Source organism: Ictidomys tridecemlineatus, chromosome 4, assembly GCF_052094955.1.
Source record: "Ictidomys tridecemlineatus isolate mIctTri1 chromosome 4, mIctTri1.hap1, whole genome shotgun sequence".
Classification (NCBI taxonomy): domain Eukaryota; kingdom Metazoa; phylum Chordata; class Mammalia; order Rodentia; family Sciuridae; genus Ictidomys; species Ictidomys tridecemlineatus.
The window spans coordinates 38999272-39019299 of record NC_135480.1 but is presented as its reverse complement, the minus strand read 5'-3'; the positions used below and the strand labels follow the sequence as shown (position 1 = coordinate 39019299).

The following is a 20028-nucleotide window of genomic DNA, read 5'->3' as shown; positions in this document are numbered from 1 at the left end:
TCTTCTGGAGCCATCAGTCAATAATGCAACTCACAATTAATCAGAACAGAGCCTTTTTTGACCACAATATGTTACCCTTTCAACCACACTGATTATGTTTTCCATGCATATTATTTTCTCCTATTGACTTTTTTTTATTTCCCTGAATGGGAAACTCAGAAAAAGGAAGTAGAGTATAATGAAGCAAGTAGTTTTCAATATTATGTTGTTTGTCGGCTGCATTATATTTAGTCATGAATTGTAGATCTGAAAATTGAGATTGATCACAATTTTGTATTGGGGCGATCACCCTCAAAGCCTTCTGTCTTATTCTCTTTTTTTCTGGTTATGGATGTTAAATGTGACCCTTATTATCTGTTCTTTTATTTTTCTTCTAGAGAGGACATACTCTAGCAACTATTTTTATACTACCTTGCACATAAGTTCTTTAGCTTTCTCTCTAGAAGTGACCACATTTGAAGCATCAGGGACCTTGGCCTTTATTACTCATCTCTCCCTTCTATTACATGAAGTCTCATAATCCTATTGGATATTACAGATCCCAGCTCTGTGCCACATTTCCTTATGTCACTAATGACTTATGCTGAAGAGTTGTTATTGGACATTTTTGTGATGCTGATTCTTCTTTTACTAGAACCTTCTCAATGACTTTAGTGAAAGGTGTGTTATTTGGACCCTTCTGTGAAATATGGGTTCTATGAGGTTTCTGTTCTCACATTATGTACTCACTCCAGCACGACTTTTCTAATTTTTTTTTATTTAGAGCTTGCCAGGGAAATTCAGTCATTACTTTACTCATTGTTGACTGATTCTCTGGGCCTCTGAAAGCCACCCAAAGAACAATTTTATTCCATCTTTTGGATTTTTGCCAGGGTGCTTAAATCCTATATACTGGAAAATGCACAAGAGCCAATGGATTCTAGCTACTTCTGACCCTCTTAAATATGCTCAAAATCCCATCCTAAGGCATGTTTCTTCCCAGATGTGTAAACTGATTACATCAGGGCCTTTGCTGGTAAAACATTTTATCACTTACTAAGCACAGCATGTCTCTGGCTAATTTATAAAGGAGTTTAACCATGGTTATTAGCCTGTTTGCCAGGAAAAACGGGCAGCGCTGAAGAATAAGGTGTCACTTTGCTCTGGAGAGGCCTTTGGTGAATCTACCAGGATTTATGAAGAAAGGGAGGCCAGCTTTTCCAAGCTCTGAGATTTAGGGTAAATCCAATGGGAAGAAAACATCATGAATTTCATCCATATGTTTCCATTTATATTTCCTAGTCCCAGATTTGCCAAACAAGGTCCTGAACTTAAAATAAAAGGTTTGTGTTGGATAAACATTTACACATTGCTAGAGCCCTGTGACTCTACTGGATCCTCAATCTACTGATCATGCATTCCAATTTTACCACTTCAGGAAATGAAGTCCTCTTTTAAGCTATAAAGACCTCTTTGGCTTTCACATTTAGCCCTTAACTGTTTGCTAAAGACTCTATACTCATCAATAGCATTCAGAAATAACCAGACAACTCTGTTGCATTTTTCTGTGCTCCTCTCATTTATTTCAAGTGTCTTAATCCCACATGCAAGTGGTGTTTCCCCAGATCACCAATTGCATCAGTAATTGGTCTTTCAAGTTGTCTAATAGCTGTGTGATTCAGAATGGGGACTTCTTTGCCTGGGAGATGGTATGTGAGCCAATCTCCAAGCATCATATTTTTGCCTATATTTCTTTGACACCTTTGGCTCCATTTATTTTACTTCAAGTCCTCTGCAAAGCAAGTGACAAAATAGAATTATACATGCAAGGTGTATATTGAGAGAAAGGCCCATTAAGAATAGAAGGAGTGGTTCCATCCCAAGTTTTCTGAGGAATCTCCATAATGTGTTCCATAGTGATGGCACTAACTTTCAGTCTCACCAGCAATGTAATGTTAGGTTATTTATTTGGTGACTTTCTAACCTTTTAATGAATGAGCTATATGCAATAAACTTTTCTTTTAGAACTGCCTTCATAGTGTCCCAGATATTTGATATGTTGAATTTCTATTATCATTTACCTTTAAGTATTTTTTTTAATTTCATCCCTGATTTCTCCAACTATCCATTGGTCATTCAATCACATATTATTTAGTCTTCAGGTGTTGGAGTAGTTTCTATTTTTTTATTGTTTATTTTAAATTTCTTTTCATTATGATCTGATTTGAATGCAAGGTATTCTCTCTCTCTCTCTCTCTCTTTATTTGTTAAGAGTTGCTTTGTGAACTAAGATATAGTCCATTTTAGAGAACTTTCCCTGCGCTGCTAAGAAGAAAGTGTATTTAGTTATTAAGGGATGAAATATTCTATATATTTCTGTTTATTCTAAATTATCAATTGTATTTTTTAGTTCTATAATTTTTTATTTAGTATTTGTTTGGAGGATCTATCTAGTATTTAGAGAGGTGTGTTAAAGTCACCCCGTATTATTGTGTGGTAGTCAATTTGATTCCTGAAATTGAGAAGGGCTTGTTTGATGTATATAGATGTTTCATCATTTAGGGATAAATATTTAATACTTTTAAATCATGCTGATGTATAATTCCCTTCAGCAGTATAAAATGTCCTTCTTTGTTCCTTGCAGTTACTTTAAGTTGAAGTCTACCTTATTTGATAGGAGGATAGTAACCTCTGCTTGCTTATGATATCCATGTGAATGATGTTTTTTTTTTTTCCCCATCCTTTTATTTTTAGTCTGTGGATGTCTTTGCCCATGAGGTGAGTGTCATAGAGACATCATAATGCTGGGTCATGTTTTTTTAATCCAATCTATTGCTCTATGTCTTTTGATTGATGAGTTTAGGTCAATTACATTCAATGTTATGGTTGAAAAATAATTTTTACTCTCTGTCATTTTTATTTTATTTTTGTTTTTAAATTTGTATTAGTGTCTCCTTTTATTGAGTAGTTCCTATTTTTTCTGTTTTTACTTTTATTTTTCAATTCTTTTCATGAAATATTTTATTGAATATCTTCTGTAGAGAAGCATTTCTAGTAGTGGAGGCATTTTTTTTTAAAACTATGTTTATCATGGAAGGTCTTTACTTCTTTGTCCATTCTGAACCTTAATTTTTCTGGGTATATCTTCTTGGCTGGCACATGTTTTCTTTCAGAGCTTGATGTATACTATTCCAACACTTCCTAGCTTTGAGGGTCTAGGTTGAGAAATCATCTGAGATCTGAACTGATTTCCCTCTAAATATGATGTATAGTTTTTTCTCAAAAAACTTTAAAATTCTATCCTTATTCTGTATGTTAGACATTTTCATAATAATGTGCTTTGATATGAGTCTGCTGTGATTTTGTATATTTGGTACCAGTGGTACAAAACAGAAGACATAGAGACAAACCCACATAAAGAGAGTTATCTCATACTACACAAAGACAACATAAAAATACATTGGGTAAAGACAATCTCTTTAACAAATGGTGCTGGGAAAACTTAAAAATACATATGTAACAAAATGAATTAGACCTATATCTCTCACTCTGCACAAATCTCAACTCAAACCAGATCAAAGATCTAGGCATTACACCAGAGACACTGAATCTACTGGAAGAAAAAATAAGCCGAAGTCTGCATTATGTCAGCTCAGGAACCAAATTCCTCAACAAGACTGTTAAATGACAATAAAAAAACTCAAAAATCAACAAATGGGATGGAGTCAAGCTAAAAAGCTTCTTCACAGCAAAGGAAACAATCAAGAACATAAAGAAAGTGTCAGCAGAATTCAGATACAGCATTAATCTCTAGCATACATAAAGAACTTAAGAAACTTAACACCTCCCCAAAAAATCAATAAATGGGCTAAGGAACTGAACAGACATTTCACAGATGAAGAGATACAATTGATCATCAAAAACATGAGAAAATGTTCAACATATTTAGCAAATAGAGAAATGCAAATCAAAACTACTCTAAGAGTCCATCTCACTCCAGTATGAATGGCAATTATGAAGATTAAAAATGACAATAAATGTTGGTGAGTACACTCATATATTGCTGGTGGGAATGCAAATTGTTGCAACCACACTGGAAAGTAGTAAGGAGATTCCTCAGAAATCTAGGAATGGAACCACCATTTGACCCAGCTCTCCAACTTCTCAATTTATACCCAAAGGACTTAAAACTCAGCATATTATAGTGATGCAGCCACATCAGTATTTATAGCACCTCAATTCACAATAGCTAAACTATGAAACTAACCTAGGTACTCTTAAACAGATTAATGAATATAGAAAATGTGGTATATTGAAACCATAGAATACTAGTCTGCTTTAAAGAAGAATAGAATTATGACATTTGCCAGTAAATGAATGGAACTGGAGAACATCATATTAAGTGAAATATGCCAATCTGAAAAAAAAAGGCCACATGTTTTCTCTGATATATGGGTACTAATTCACAATAAGGGGCAGGGATGGTGGTTAGGGAAGAATAAAAGTATTTTGGATTAGACAAAGGTGAATGTAAGGAAGGGAGGGAGAATGAGAATAGGAAAGATAGTAGAATTAATCAGATATTACTATTCTATGTGCATATATGATTATATCACCAATGTAATTCTATATCATGTACAAAGAGAAGAATGAGAAGTTATACACCATATATGTATAATATGCCAAAATAGATTCTACTCTCATATATAACTTATAAGAACAAGTAAAAAAATGCATAGAGTAAACGTTCTCACCTGTGTTTTTATTCACTCTTCATTTGCTGAGGGCTCTCTGGAATAGCCCTGTAACTGTCTACACAGTACTAAATGCAAAGGTAAAACTGAAGCTCTTAGAAATATTCACAGTATTTAGAAGTGTTTAGTTATTTTATTACACATAAAACTTTTTTACTAAAAGATCTATTTTCAGACATATTTTCCACTTAGAGGTCCTCAGTCACAGAAGTACATAGCTTCAGTTTTTAAAGAACTTATACAAAGCATCAAATCCTCTCTGCCCCTGTGTGGACTTCACCTGATCATTCACACTGAGTCCACAAATCCACCATTCATGCACTGTCATTTACATTGAGGACTTCAAGAGGCTCTTGCCTTGTTTGCACTTGGTCCATTGAGATGAAACATAATTAATACAACACTGGAGTACAATTTTCTAAGTACCATCAAAAGAGAAAATGACATTTGGGTTTATGAAATCACTTCATTTCACATCAGTCAGAAAGCTGATAAAATTGTTTCAGTAAGTGCAATGAAGAAAGTAAATATTTACATTTTTTCAAAACAAAAAAAATGAACAACAGAAAACATTTAATTTTAGAATTAAGAGAGTCTTAAAAGTTTCTGATAATTGATAGTAAACAAATTTCATCTTAAGTAACCAATCTACTTCATTGTTAGAGACCATGTTGAAGTTTTAACCAAGAATGATTTTAAGACTAATTTATTTACTGATTTAATGGTGGGAAAACTATAATGATTGGAAAAGAAAATAATGAGTGTGGTAAGTAGAAATGGCAAGAAACTTTCTAGGGATTTGAAAAATTTAATTTAGTTCCCTCTAAAACTGAAATATAAATAAAATGATATTCTAATGCCATGAAGTAATACTAGTGGATCACCTAGAATTTTGGTTCTTCATTTCTCAAATCAGTGTTTAATTCTATTGTGTACTTACATATATCATGTATATATACATGATATAACTTATAAGAACAAGTAAAGTCCTACCAAACTAGTTTATAAACTGCCTGCTTAAAATACTTAGCTGTAATGAGAGTAAAATTTCAATGATAATATAAATTATTAAGCATAAAAAGAAAATTATTTCAAAAGGCACTTAAGGGATTTAATTTTTGGATTAATTTATAAATGACATAATTATGTTAAATGAAATATTCCAGTGTTATGTTTTGATGTATCTATACAATAACATTTTATAGCAAACCTGGGAAATATGTAAAATGACATCTAATTAATTTTCCTGTCTTAAATATAGGAATATACATATGCGTTCTCTCTCTCTCTTTCTCTCTCTCTCTCTCTCTCTCTCTCTCTCTCTCTCTCTCACACACACACACACACACACACACATACAGAACACATACATGTGTAATTATTATTTTTTATCATTTGGGAAGAAAATGTGTCAAAGGTAAATTCTTTTAACTGTTAAGCCATCATGATAAAAACTGGAAATCTGTCCCCACTCTATTGCCCTCAGTTCAGATATTTTGCATGTAAATAAGAATGTGGCAAATTTCAAAATAAAGATGAAAAAATATGAATTTTCTTCTACTTCCACTAAAATGGTACCAAAACAGCAACAAAAGTATTTCCAAAGGACAAACAAAACTCATAAAAAGGAAATAACAGTAGCAAAATTTTGGTGACTAAAAGACAGATGATGATTGCTATGAGACTAGGAAATAAAACAAAATTCTAAGCAGTCAGTGGAAAGAGCCAGGAGATAGCTCTACATGCACAATAAAACCACCAAATATGAAGACATTAACAATAATCACTACCTCTAGAAACTGAATTGGCTATTGGACTTAAAATAGCAGCATTTCAAATGAACTGCAAATAAACTTAAATATCAAGTTGCGGGGGGGGGGGGGAAGCCAACTTCAAAGATTACATACTGGATGTTTTAAAAAGGTACAGTTTTAAAAAGGTAACATCTTCATACAGTTATTTATGCAGAAAATTCAAGGGAGAATGTGAGAAACAAATCACTGTGTTCTGCAATTTAACATAACTATGTGTATTGATACTGTTTCAGTTAGTGGTACCCTCTGAGAATGATTTTGTAAACCACTTATGCACACATTGTATTCTATGGTTTTTCAACCCTTACTTTTCCACTTTCCAAAACTATAATGAAAGAATTATTTGACTGCATTATTGAACCAAGACACTTCAGGCCTAAATTACTGCCTTATTCTACCACATAGAGAGAGGAAATGCTATAGATTGATTAGCTGTGATGGTTCATTAAGTTCTTTACCCAGAGATCTCAAACAGTATCCATATAAATCTTTTCCAGAATGTATTAAGGATTTTGACATTAAATTTATGGGACAATAGATTCTGACATCCACTTTAATCTCGTTTAGAAAATTACGCAGTGTTTGGGCCTTTTCAGCTTCCAACATGTTCACATCCCCATGGTTTATCATGATGACACCCACTCTCAGAAACTGCATTTTTTCTTTCCTTCCGCATGGAAGATGATGTTTCTTTTATCGTATCATGGAGATAATGTTTAGAGTCAAACAACCCATATTCTTTAATCTAATAGAGTAATCTCTAATTAGTAATCTATAAGTAATCCTAAATTGGTAATTATTTTTTTCATTTAGACTTGTATTTTCTAACTTTATAGACTGAAATCATTTTACTTTGGAAAATAAAGAAAGTATATTTGGAGATTAGTATGATGTACTTTTCTGTCAACAGTACAAAAATTAAACATTAGATATTTTAGTTTGTTTTATTTCATATTTCAAACAGTCACCTTATATTAGAGGGCTTATTGAATTTTAATTATAAATTCGTGTAATATTTTTATTTTTTTATTTTGAAGTATATGCCTATGAAACACGATTCTCTTTTGTGCACCTAAGAATTTAAAAACTTTTAAATTCATCATTGTAATGGTCAGAATCATACTATAGGCTATTTTGAATAAATATTGTTATAACTTTTATATTGACGCATTTTAAAATTGAAGATTAGAATAAACAAGCCTACTACCAAGAGTCTTTAATCAACCCCTTTGCTTCATTATTTGGGTTCTTTCTCTTTCTGCATTTATTGATAATAAATTACTTCAAAATTGGTAATAAATTGACTTTAAAAACTATATTGTGTCTATGAAAATAAGATTTTAACATTGATCCATTAATTTTATCTAATCCACCTTCCATATTAAAATGTTATCAGTTATCTCAGTAATTTATTCTATTGTTATTTTTTTCTCCTAATCTAGGATCCACTTAATGATTATGCATTAACTTATGTCTTTGCAGTTTCCATAGCAAATAGCAATACCTAGCACTCAAATAGCAATACCTAGCACTTCTCAGTGTATCACGTTAGGAAGTTCATAATGTTGATTTGTCCCATTGTTAATGATGTTAATTTTAATCTCTCAGTTAACTGGTGTCCACAAAATTTCTGCCTTCCAATTATTTTTTTCTTCTTTTTAATTATGGGTAAATTATTCTGATCCTGAGAAAATAAGTCTGCTATTCCTCATTAAATTTTCACCTACTAATTTTAAGATCTAATTATGATTTATATCTAATCCAATTATTGCTGTTAGTCACCAAATATATATTTTAAACTTATTAATTGATATTTTACTAAAGTTTTTTTGTTTGTTATTGTTGTTTGTTCTTTTTTTTAGTTTGAAATATAAGTCCATATGTTCCTTTTTGTGTGTGTGTGATATCAGAGATTGAACCGAGGTGCCCTAAACCACTGAGCCATATCCTAGAAATAAGTACTTTTTTATTTAGAGACAGACCCTCACTAAGTTGCCCAGGCAAGCTTTACATTCATGATCCTCCTGCCTCAGACTCCTGAGATGCGCCACCGTGCCCAGTAACCCATGTGTTCCAAATTTATTCAGCACATTAGTATATTTATCAATTTTAAAAAATATTTTATTTATTTTTTTAGTTGGGCACAATATCTTCATTTATTTTCATGTAGTGATGAGGATCGAACCAGGGCCTCTCACATACTAGGCAAGCGCTCTACCGCTGAGCCACACCCCCAGCCCTATTTATCAATTTTTAATGTAAAGTTCTCTGAGTTTTCAGAATTCTTTTTTGAATTTTTTTATTTTTTTAAGTTGTAGATAGACACAATTCCTTTATTTTATTTATTTATTTATTTTGATACAGTGCTGAGGATTGAACTGGATGCCTCATACCTGCTAGGGAAATGCTTTACCCCTGAGCTACAACCTCAAGCTCCCAGGTTTAGGAATCTTGTTTTTATAGCAATTTCTTTCTTTTTCTTTTATTTTCATATCTTTCTTTCTTCTAACATTTGTAATACAAGATTATTTCAATTTCATCTTTTACTTTCTCTGTTTCTCGAAGTCATATTTTTTTTAAATCTGTAATTTCTTTAAAAAAGCATCTAGAAACTAAGAAAAAGAGAACAGACTTTTACACAAACACCAAAACAAAATTATGGTTAAGAAAGCAATTTAATACTACACTTTGAGCAAAGCTTACTTTAAAAAAATTGTATTTTTATACTTTCACATATGTTTTATATGGAATTAATATTTAATAGTTTAGATTAATTGTACAAAATAATGGGTTTTTCTATAAAACTTCCATATATGCTTATAATGTGTTTTTATCATTTTTACCCTCTTTTGTTCCTTTCCCCTTCTCAAGGTCCTCTCTTCCTCTCTTCCTCCCCCAATTACTACTACTTTTATGTTAAAAAATAAAAAAAAAACAGAGAATTTTAGAGAACAAAATGAAATTAAATTAAACACATTTTATTTATTTTTAAACACAGGAAAGCACTAAAGAATGGGCACAGGACCTTGTGCATGGCCACTTAGTCTGAACTTTGATGACAAATTTCTAAGAATGGAAAGGACATATAGAGACAACATATAGCAACCGACAGGTCAGAAGTTGTACTGTTATAAATAAAATCGTAATGGAAGACTAAAAGAATGGAGTAGTAATTTGTAGGGTTTAGATTGTTTTCTTGCTTACCTTAAATTGTTTACTTTCATTTAAGTGAAGTTATGTATTGATATCTTCCTTAAAGTTATGAAAAAATATGTAAAATGTGAGAGAAAACCAGAAGTCATCTCTGACAGGGCATTTGTTGGCTAGGTGTCCTATAACAAAACAAATAATAAAGGCTGTGATGTGTGCTTTGCTTGTTACATATCCCAGGTCATTTTTCACAGAGCTTCCTTAGCCATTTCATAGACTAGTATAATCAGGAAAACTTGCTTTCTGCACTGGATTTAGAAAGGCAAGGAATAAAGTGTCATTATGTTAATCAATTTTATTTAATTGTTACTTTGTTACTCTGTCATAGTTTCCTATTATTTGAGATACTTTTCTAACTTCTCTCCTTCACCACACACACACAAAAAAATCCATTTTATAATATCATCCATGGGGAAACAGAGAATGAGCATCATAATAAACATGCAGATTTACACATAATGCAGATTCACTAATGCTCATTTAGGTTAAGTATCATTGTATCATTTTCAAATTTTCCCTGAGATAGTCAAGTCTTTAAAATGGCTCTGCCTTGTCAATTTAATTCTTGGAAGAAAAAAATTTTTTTGTAATGATTATGAAGGAATGCATAGTCAATATTATTTTTTATAAAAATCTTACCATAGAGAATAAAATGAAATTTCTCTCATAAACTAGCACTATCTTATATATTTCCCCCATAATATAATCAATAAGATGTTCCGAATATTTTTTCATAGTAAAAATGTATATTATCTCTGTTTTATTTCATTATTTAAATACATTTTAACAGCTAATATAAAAGTTTCTCTTGTAATAGTAGAAAAAGCTCCATATCTGTATAGGTCATTTGAAAGAAGCAGAGTGCTTGCAGTTTGTAATCAGGAAAGATGAATACGAATGTGGTTAATTTTTATGCATAAAGGTATTAGAAGTTGGTGCTGACTTAGAGACTTGAGAAAAATATGGTCTTTTTTACTTCTGAGGGTTGTTCTCCAGAACCTGCCTACTTTTTCCTAATAGAAGTCAAATAAAGATTCTATTCTTCACTCCCAAGCCTAAAGATGAGAGTCAGAAAGAATACTACATGACTTTTCTTTCAAGGCAGCATCCAGATCTTAGTTGTCTCAGAGAATGTCAAGATCATCTGTGTTCCAACAGAAATTATCTTAGATACTGAGAATACTGTATTTGTTCAGATCAGATGCTAGCATCCAGAGTGCACTTATTTCATGTCTTGAAAGTTTCTTATTCCTCCTACTGCAATTTGTTGCTCCTTATCTCTTCTATGACATGTCTAATTTCTTGCCTACTGAACATGAACTTCCCTTTACACAGCTTGCTTTAATTGAATGCTCTAGTTTTTATGGTTGAGATACTTTATCAACTCTATTAAATCAAGAATGTTTCCCACAATGGAATTACATCCAAGAAGTATATTCTGTTTATAATAGGGAAAGGATGATGCTGCTGATAAAGTAATTAGGACTCTATTTATCATGACTCCATCTGTGCTCATTTGACCTTTTATCCCGTTGATTCCTACATATAAAATCACATTTTACATTAAATAAATTTTGGTCAATTCTCTTTAAGCTTAATCCTGACTTTCCATACCTCATATACTTTTTGAGGCTGTTTTGTATACCAGATTAAGATTCCAGATTAAAATACCAAGTAACTATGATTCTTAAATGCTAGTGGCAATAAATAACAGAATCCACTTGCTACATTTTCTAAATGTTCACTATGATCCAGATATTGTTAAAGAAACATTACATACAAAAAATATGCAATCCTTCTGTTGTTTCAATATGTTTTCTATCACAAATTTGAGGTGACAGTGGGTATTGTAAAACTCTTCTACATGAGTGAAAACACTAATTAATTTTTTTGTTCTCTTTTTAGGAACATTTGAGGTAATACTTTGTCACAAAATCAGTAATTTATGCTCAAAACTGTTGCCAAGATTTATTCTTTTATTTGGGAGATTCCAATTTATGAAAAAATAACCAAAAATAAAATCTCAGATCTCTAATAAAGGAAGTGTTTGCTTCATGTTTATACTGTAAGTAAAACAAGGAATGGCAGATGGTTTCTGCTCATCACAGGCAATGGTGGACTCAGGTTATAAATAACTCAGGTTATAAATCATAACTCACCTTATAAATTACCAGGATAACAGAAGAGCCCACCTTGACATATGCATTCAAACCCATTTAAACATGGGCAATGAACATAGTGAATAGCAATCTTAATCTTTTACATCTAAAGGCATTTATACACAATGGAGTTTTACTCTGCATTAAGAAACGACAAAATCATAGAATTTGGAGGGAAATGGATGGCATTAGAGCAGATTATGCTGAGTGAAGCTAGTCAATCGTTAAAAAACAAATACCAAATGACCCCTTTGATATAAGGGGAGTAAACAAGGACAGGGTAGGGACGAAGAGCTTGAGAAGAAGATTTACATTAAACAGGGATGAGAGGTGGAAGGGAAAGGGAGTGAGAAGGGAAATCGCATGGAAATGGAAGGCGATCCTCAGGGTTATACAAAATGATATATAAGAGGAAAGGAGGGGTAAGACAAGATAATACAAATGGAAGAAATGATTTACAGTAGAAGGGGTAGAGAGAGAAAAGGGGAGGGGAGGAGAGGGGAGGGGGGATAGTAGAGAATAGGACTGACAGCAGAATACATCAGACACTAGAAAGGCAATATGTCAATCAATGGAAGGGTAACTGATGTGATTCAGCAATCTGTATACGGGGTAAAGTTGGGAGTTCATAACCCGCTTGAATCAAACTGTGAAATATGATGTATTAAGAACTGTGTAATGTTTTGAAAGACCAACAATTAAAAATAAAATCACAAAATCTTTTATATAAAAAAAAACATGCCATGTGAGCAACAGTTCAACTTTCTACTTGTTTATTTATTATATATATTACTTAATATATTTGACATTATATGCATTGGTCAGAGTTTTCCAGAAATATAGAACCAGAAGCTACAAGAGATATTTAGCATGGAAATTTGCTGTTGTAATTATGGAGGCAAAAATTGCCATGTAATGCCAATTTCAAGCCACAGAACCAAGAAAGCAAGCGGTGTAGTCTCATCTGCATTTGAGGGGCTCAGAACCAGAGTGTGGTGTAACACTGGGTTCTAGGAAGGTCAAGAACTGGTGTAGATCCCAGCGTATAGTATTTGAAACCCAAGAAACAGGAGCTCAGAAAAATAATGGCTTAGGAAGAAGAGAAGTCACCATTTCCTAACCCTTCTGTTCTAAAGAAGAGCCCTCAGAGCCTCCCATAAGACTTGTCTACTGTGTTGAGGGCAGATCTTGACTCACCTTTCCAATTCAAAGGCTAAACTCTTTCAAGAATATCCTTGAAGACACATTCAGGAATAATATTTTACCATTATCTGGGCATTTCCTAGCCCAGTCAGGCTGAAACAAAATATATTGTCACATTATGCTTTTAAATGTAATGATTGCATGAACTTTCAAAGTGGAGATATAATAACTTATATCCTCATTATCTAAAAGTGGATTACAATAATTTATTAGGTGATTATGGCTAAAGTAAATGTGATTTTATATGTGATTTTTGTCTTTTCTCTTATTATTTTTTTAGGATAAACTCCTAGGATGGAATTGTTAGATAATTCAAGGGTGAAATTCATATGGAAGCATAGATTAAGATTTATCCAATTTTGTGCAGCTATAATCCCTAAAATATTATTCATTAGAACAAATAAAACAATTTCTCATAAGTAAGCATTATAATATCTTTCAAAAATTTCTGTTTTCTTTAAAATATTTCATTTATTATTTTAATTATTTTTCAGACTAAGGGTATTTTAATAAAAATTTCAGAATAATCTTTTAAACAGCATGTATGCAACAAAATGGTATCCTTTTTTCTAAACAGACAATAAGATTTCTACAACCTTAATATACAATCAATATTACTAATAAAACATTTTTATTAATTTATTTATTTTAACTAGTTATGCATTTTCATTCATTGCACAGAATTGCAGCACAACTTTTTATTTCTCTGGTCGTACACTATGTGTGTACACTATGTGTACAGCCATACATGCATCTAGGGTAATGATGTCCATCTCATTCCATCTCCATGTCCATTTTTCCTGCCCCCATGCACCCTCCCAACCTCCTTCCCCTTTGCCCTATTTCATCCATTTTATCCCAAGCCTCCCTCCTCACTCTCCATTATGGATCAGAATCCACTTATAAGAGAGAACATCGACCTTTGGTGTTTTGGGATTGGCTTACTTCACTTAGCACGATATTCTCCAATTCCATCCATTTACTGGCAAATGCCATGATATTATTCTCTTTTGATACTGAGTAATATTCCATGATGTATATATACCACAGATTCTTTATACATTCATCTACTGAAGGGCATCTAGGTTGCTTTCATAGTTTACCTACTGTGAATTCAGTTGCTATGACCATTAATGTGGCTGTGTTACTATATCATGCTGATTTTAAGTTCATTGGGTATAGATTGAGGAGTGGCATAGCTGGGTCAAATAGTGGTTCTACTCCAAGTTTTATAAGGAATCTTCATACTGCTTTCCATATTGGTTGCAACAATTTGCAGTCCCACCAGCAATGTATGAATGTGCCTTTCCCTCTACATCCTCACCAACATTTATTGTTGTCTGTATTCTTGATAACTGCCATTCTGATGAAATCTTACTTTCAATTTGCTTTTCTCTAATTACTAGAGATGTTGAACATTTTTCATATATTTGTTGATCGAACATATATCTTCTTCTGAGAAGTGTCTGTTGAGTTCCTTAGCCCATTTATTGATTGGGTTGTTTGTTTTTTTGATGTTAAGTTTTTTGGGTTCTTTATATATCCTGGAGTTTAGTGCTCTATCTAAAGTGTGTGTGGCAAAAATTTACTCCCAAAATGTAGGCTCTCTGTTTCTCCCTTTGATTGTTTCTTTCACTGAGAAGGAGCTTTTTAGTTTAAGTCTATCCCACTTATTAATTCTTGATTTTATTTCTTGTACTTTAAGAGTCTTGTTAAAGAAGTTGGGAACTAATCTGGACATGATGAAGAATTGGACCTACATTTTGTTCTATTAGAAGCAGGGTCCCTTGACTAATTTCTAGGTCCTTAATCCACTTTGAGTTGAGTTTTGTGCATGGTGAGAAATAGGGTTTTGTTTTCATTTTGCTGCATATGGATTTCCAGCTCTCTCAGCACTATTTGTTAAAGAGGCTATGTTTTCTCTAGTGTATGTGTTTGGTGCCTTTGTCAGTATGAGATAACTGTATTTATGTGGTTTATCTCTGTGTCTTCTATTCTGTGTCATTGGTCTACATGTCTGTTTTTGTGCCAATACCATGTTGGTTTTGTTACTATTGCTCTGTAGTATACTTTAAGGTCTGGTATTTTGATGCATCCTGATTCACTCTTTGTGATAAGGATTTCTTTGGCTATTCTGAGTCTCTCATTTTTCCAAATGAATTTCATGATAGATTTTTCTATTTCTATAAAGAATGACATTGGTATTTTAATTGAAATCACATTAAAACTGTATAGTGCTTTGTGTAGTATGGTCTTTTTGACAATATTTTGCCTATACAAGAGCATGGGAATCTTTCTATCATCAAAGGTATTCTTTAATTTATTTCTTTAGTGTTCTGTAGTTTTCATTGTAGAGATCTTTCACCTCCTTTGTTGATTCCTAAGTATTTTATTTTATTTTTAAGGCTATTGTGAACTGGGTAATTTCTCTTTCAGAGAATTCATCATTAATGTATGAAAATGCATTTGATTAATGGTTATTGATTTTATATTCTATTATTTTGCTGAATTTATTTATTAGTTCTAGAAGTTTTCTGGTAGAGTTTTTTTTTTTTTTTTGGATCCACTAAGTATAGAATCATGTAGTGAGCAAATAATGATAGTTTGAGTTCTTCTTTTCCTATTCATACACATTTAATTTTTTTTAAATCTATCTAATTGTTCTGGCTAGAGTTTCAAGGACAATGTTCAATAAAAATCGTGAAAGAGGACAATCCTGTCTTATTCCAGGTTTTAGAGGGAATGCTTCCAATTTTCTCCATTTAAAATCTTGGTGGCCTTGGGTATAGCATAGACAGCTTGCACTACATTGAGGTAGTTTTTCTAGTGTCCTGAACATAAAAGGGTACTGAATTTTGTCAAATGATTTCTTTGTCTCAACTGATAAAATTGATATAATCATATGATTCTTATCTTTATGTCTATTGATGTGATGATTTATATTTATTGATTTCTGTATGTTGAACCAATCTTGCATCCCTAGAGTGAACCCCACTTGTTTAAATAAATTTTTGTATGTGAATTGCCAGAATTTTATTGAGAATTTTTGCATTAATGTTACTCAGGGATAGTGGTCTGAAATTTTCTTTCCTTCATGTGTCTTTGCCTTGTTTTCATATCAGAATGATACCAGCTTCATAGAATCACTTTGGAAGGGTTCCTTCCTTTTCTATTTTATGAAATAATTTGAGGAATACTGATATTAATTTTTCCCTGTAGGTCATGTAGAACTCAACTGTGCATCCATCAGGTCTTGGTTTGTAGGCTTTTGATGGCATCTTCTATTTCCTTGCTTGAAATTGATCAATTTAAATTGTGTATATCCTCTTGACTCAGTTTGGGTTGATCATATGCCTTAGAACTTTCTCAATGTCTTTGAGATTTTCTATTTTACTGGAATATATATTTTCAAAATAGTTTCTAATTGTCTTCTGTATTTCAATAATTTCTGTCATGATATTCCCTTTTTCATCACAAATTTTAGTAATTTGAGTTTTCTCCCTCCTTCTTTTCATTAGAATGACTAAGGATTTGTCAATTTCATTTATTTTTTCAAAGACTCAACTTTTTGTTTTGTCAATTTTTTTTCAATTGTTTCTTTAATTTCGATTTTATTGATTTCAGCTCTGATTTTATTTATCTACTGTCTTTTACTACTTTTGGTGTTGGTTGTTTTTTCTTTTTTCCTAGGGCTTTGAGATGTAATGTTAGGTCATTTATTTGTTGACTTTTTCTTCTTTTAAGGAATGAACTCCATGCAATGAACTTTCATCTTAGTACTGCCTTCATAGTGTCCCAGAGATTTCAATATGTTGTATCAGTGTTCCTATTTACTTCTAATTTTTTTTAAAGAGTGAGAGCCAGGGAGGGAGGGAGGGAGGGAGAGAGAGAGAGAGAGAGAAAGAGAGAGAGAGAGAGAGAGAGAGAGAGAGAGAGAGAGAATTTTTTAAATATTTACTTTTCAGTTTTCGGTGGACACAACATCTTTATTTTATTTTTATGTGGTGCTGAGGATCAAACCCAGTGCTGTGCGCATGCCAGGTGAGCGTGTTACCACTTGGGCCACATCCCCAGCCCTTAATTTTTTTTAATCTCCTCCTTGATGTCTTTTGCAGCCCATTGTTCATTCAGTAGCACATTTTTTAGTCTTCAGGTGTTAGAGTAGCTTTTATTTTTTTATTTTCTAGTTTTATTTCATTATAATCTGATAAAATGCAGAGTAGTTTCTCTAGGTTTTGTATTTGCTGAGAGTTGCTTTGTGGCATAACGTATGATCTATTCTGGATCATAAGTTTGATTTCTGAATTTGCTCATTGATGGATGGAATATTCTCAATGTATGTGGTAAGTCCAAATTATTGATTGTATTGTTGAGTTCTATGATTTTTTTTGTTTGTTTAGTTTTTATTTAGACTCTCTATCCAGTGGTGAGAGAGGTATGTAAATGTCACTCAGTATTATTGTATTGTGGTCCATTTGGTTCTTGTATTTGAGAAGGGTTTGTTTGACACGCATAGGTGCCCCATTGTTTGGGGTGTAGATAGTCATAATTGTTATGTCTTGTTGATGTATAAATCCCTTAAGCAGTATGAAGTGTCCATCTTTCCTTTTTCATTAGCTTTGGTTGATGTCTCCTTTACCTGATATGAGGATGGTATTCCCTGCTTATTTACCTAGTCCATGTAAGTGGTACCTTTTTCCCCACATTTCACCTTCAGCTTGTGGATGTCTTTTCCTGTGAGATGAGTCCCTTGAAGGCAACATATTGTTGGGTCTTTCTTTTTTTTAAATCCAGTCTCTCAGTCTATGTTTTTTAATTGATGCATTTAGGCCATTCACACTCAGGGTTATTATTGAAATATTATTTGTATTCCTGGGCATTTTGGTTTATTTTTATTTTTATTTGTATTCCTGGGCATTTTGGTTTATTTTGGTTTTTAACTTGACTTGATTTCTCCTCCGACTGGCCTTTCCTTTAGTGTACTTCCTCCCTTTGCTGATTTTCATTGCTGTTTTTCATTTCCTCCCCCTGGAATATTTTGCTCAGGCATCTCTGTAGTAAGGGCTTTCTCACTGTTAATTCTTTTAAAACTTTTATTTATCATAAAAGGTCTTTATTTCATCATCAAATCTGAAGCTTAAGTTTTCTGCATATAAGATTCGTGGTTGGCAACCATTTTCTTTCAGAGCTTGGTATATGTTGTTCCACAATCTCCTGGCTTTGAGGGTCTAGGTTGAAAAATCTGCTGATACAAATTGGTCTCCCCTTATATGTGACCTGATTCCTCTCTCTTGCAGCCTTTAGGATTTTTAGGATTCTCTCCTTATCCTGTATGCTAGACATTTTCATTATAATATGACTTGGTGTATATCTGTTTTAATTTTGTACATTTGGTGCCCTGTAAGCCTCTTGTATTTGGTTTTCCAATTCATTCTTCATGCTAGGAAAATGTTCTCATATTATCTCATTAAAGAGATTGTATATTCCTTTGGTTTGAAACTCTGTGCCTTCCTCTATCCCAATAACTCTTAGATTTGGTATCCCATAATTCTTGGATGTTATGTTTATGCTTTTGTAACATCTTCACTGTATGCTTACATTTATTTTCCAGATTGTATACTTTGTCTTCATTATCTGACATTCTGTCTACCAAGGGATCTAGTCTGTTGGTCATGCTTTCTATTGTGTTTTCATGTGGTTTATTCTTTCCTTCATTTCAAAGATTTCTATTTTTTTTTTCAGAATCTCTGTCTATTTCTTAGAGTATTCTTTGTTGCATGTATTTGCTCCCTTTTCTCTTTGTTGGTGTCATCAATTTTTGTTGAAGTGATCAATTTTTGCCTGTATTTGCTCATTTAGTTCATTCTTTAATTCACAGATTATTTTAATTATGTACATTCTGAACTCCTTCTCTGATGTTTCATCAACTGCTCTGTCCATGGATTCAGTTATTGTAGTATCCTAAATTGTCTGGGGCTCTTTTTTTTTTCATGTTTTCTATGTGGCTTCCTTTCTTGCAGTGTGGATCTGAAGTATTATAGTTTCTACCCTATAATCTTATAGTATCTGTGCAGATTATCTGTACCTCAGCTTGTGCTTCCAGACTCTGCTCGTGTCCCACAATGGATGCTTCTGTAACTATAGGTGGTGGCAATAATGGAGGTAACAAAATAGCAGTTGGGTGTCCCAAGATGGATGCAATAATGGAGGCAATAATGGAGGTAACTTTTGATAGCAGTGGGGTGTTCCAAGATGGATGCAACCTCTTTCAGAGATGGGGCTAAAAAGGTGGGCCTTATACTGGCTTCGGAATGCCTTTTCTGAGATGGAGCTGCTTCTATGCCCTGACTGTTTGTCGCTAGGTAGAGGCTACTGCATGGTGAATGCTATGGCAATGGCTCTTGTGTCCAAGATGAAGGTGGCTTAGTCCTGGGCTCCCAGTACAGGGGGATCTGGGTCTGCACTCCCACATGGGTGGGAGTGGCAGTCTTGAGCTGTGACCTGAGCTCCAGCATGGGTCTGCCAGTCAGCAGGGTGGACCCGTGCCTACCCTGGGCCTGAACTCCCCACAGGTCAGCAGATGTGGTCTATTAATTAAACTTTGAGCAAATAAATACATGTTTAAGAATTGGAGAAATAAGTCTGGGAATGTTTACCAGTGGTAGAGCACTTGCCTAGAGTATGCAAGCCTACTGCAACACACACACACACACACACATACACACAATGATTGGAGAAGTAGTAATATTTACTTTCTGTACTCAAACATTTATTGTATATACAGTTTTGAGAATTTAATATGTCCCATAAATATGATAAATATTGGAAAATATTTAAGAAAATTACATAAAGTTCATGATATAGGAAAGAAATAATAAAAGGGTCAAGTTCAAGATTGACAACCGAGAG

The 20028-nt window shown here is 33.0% G+C and overlaps 1 protein-coding gene across 5 annotated transcripts in view; it reads right to left on the bottom strand.

The window, feature by feature from the left end:
• Positions 1-20028, bottom strand: part of LOC144377071 (uncharacterized) — a 411176-nt gene that overhangs the window by 219696 nt on the left and 171452 nt on the right. The window lies entirely within an intron of this gene.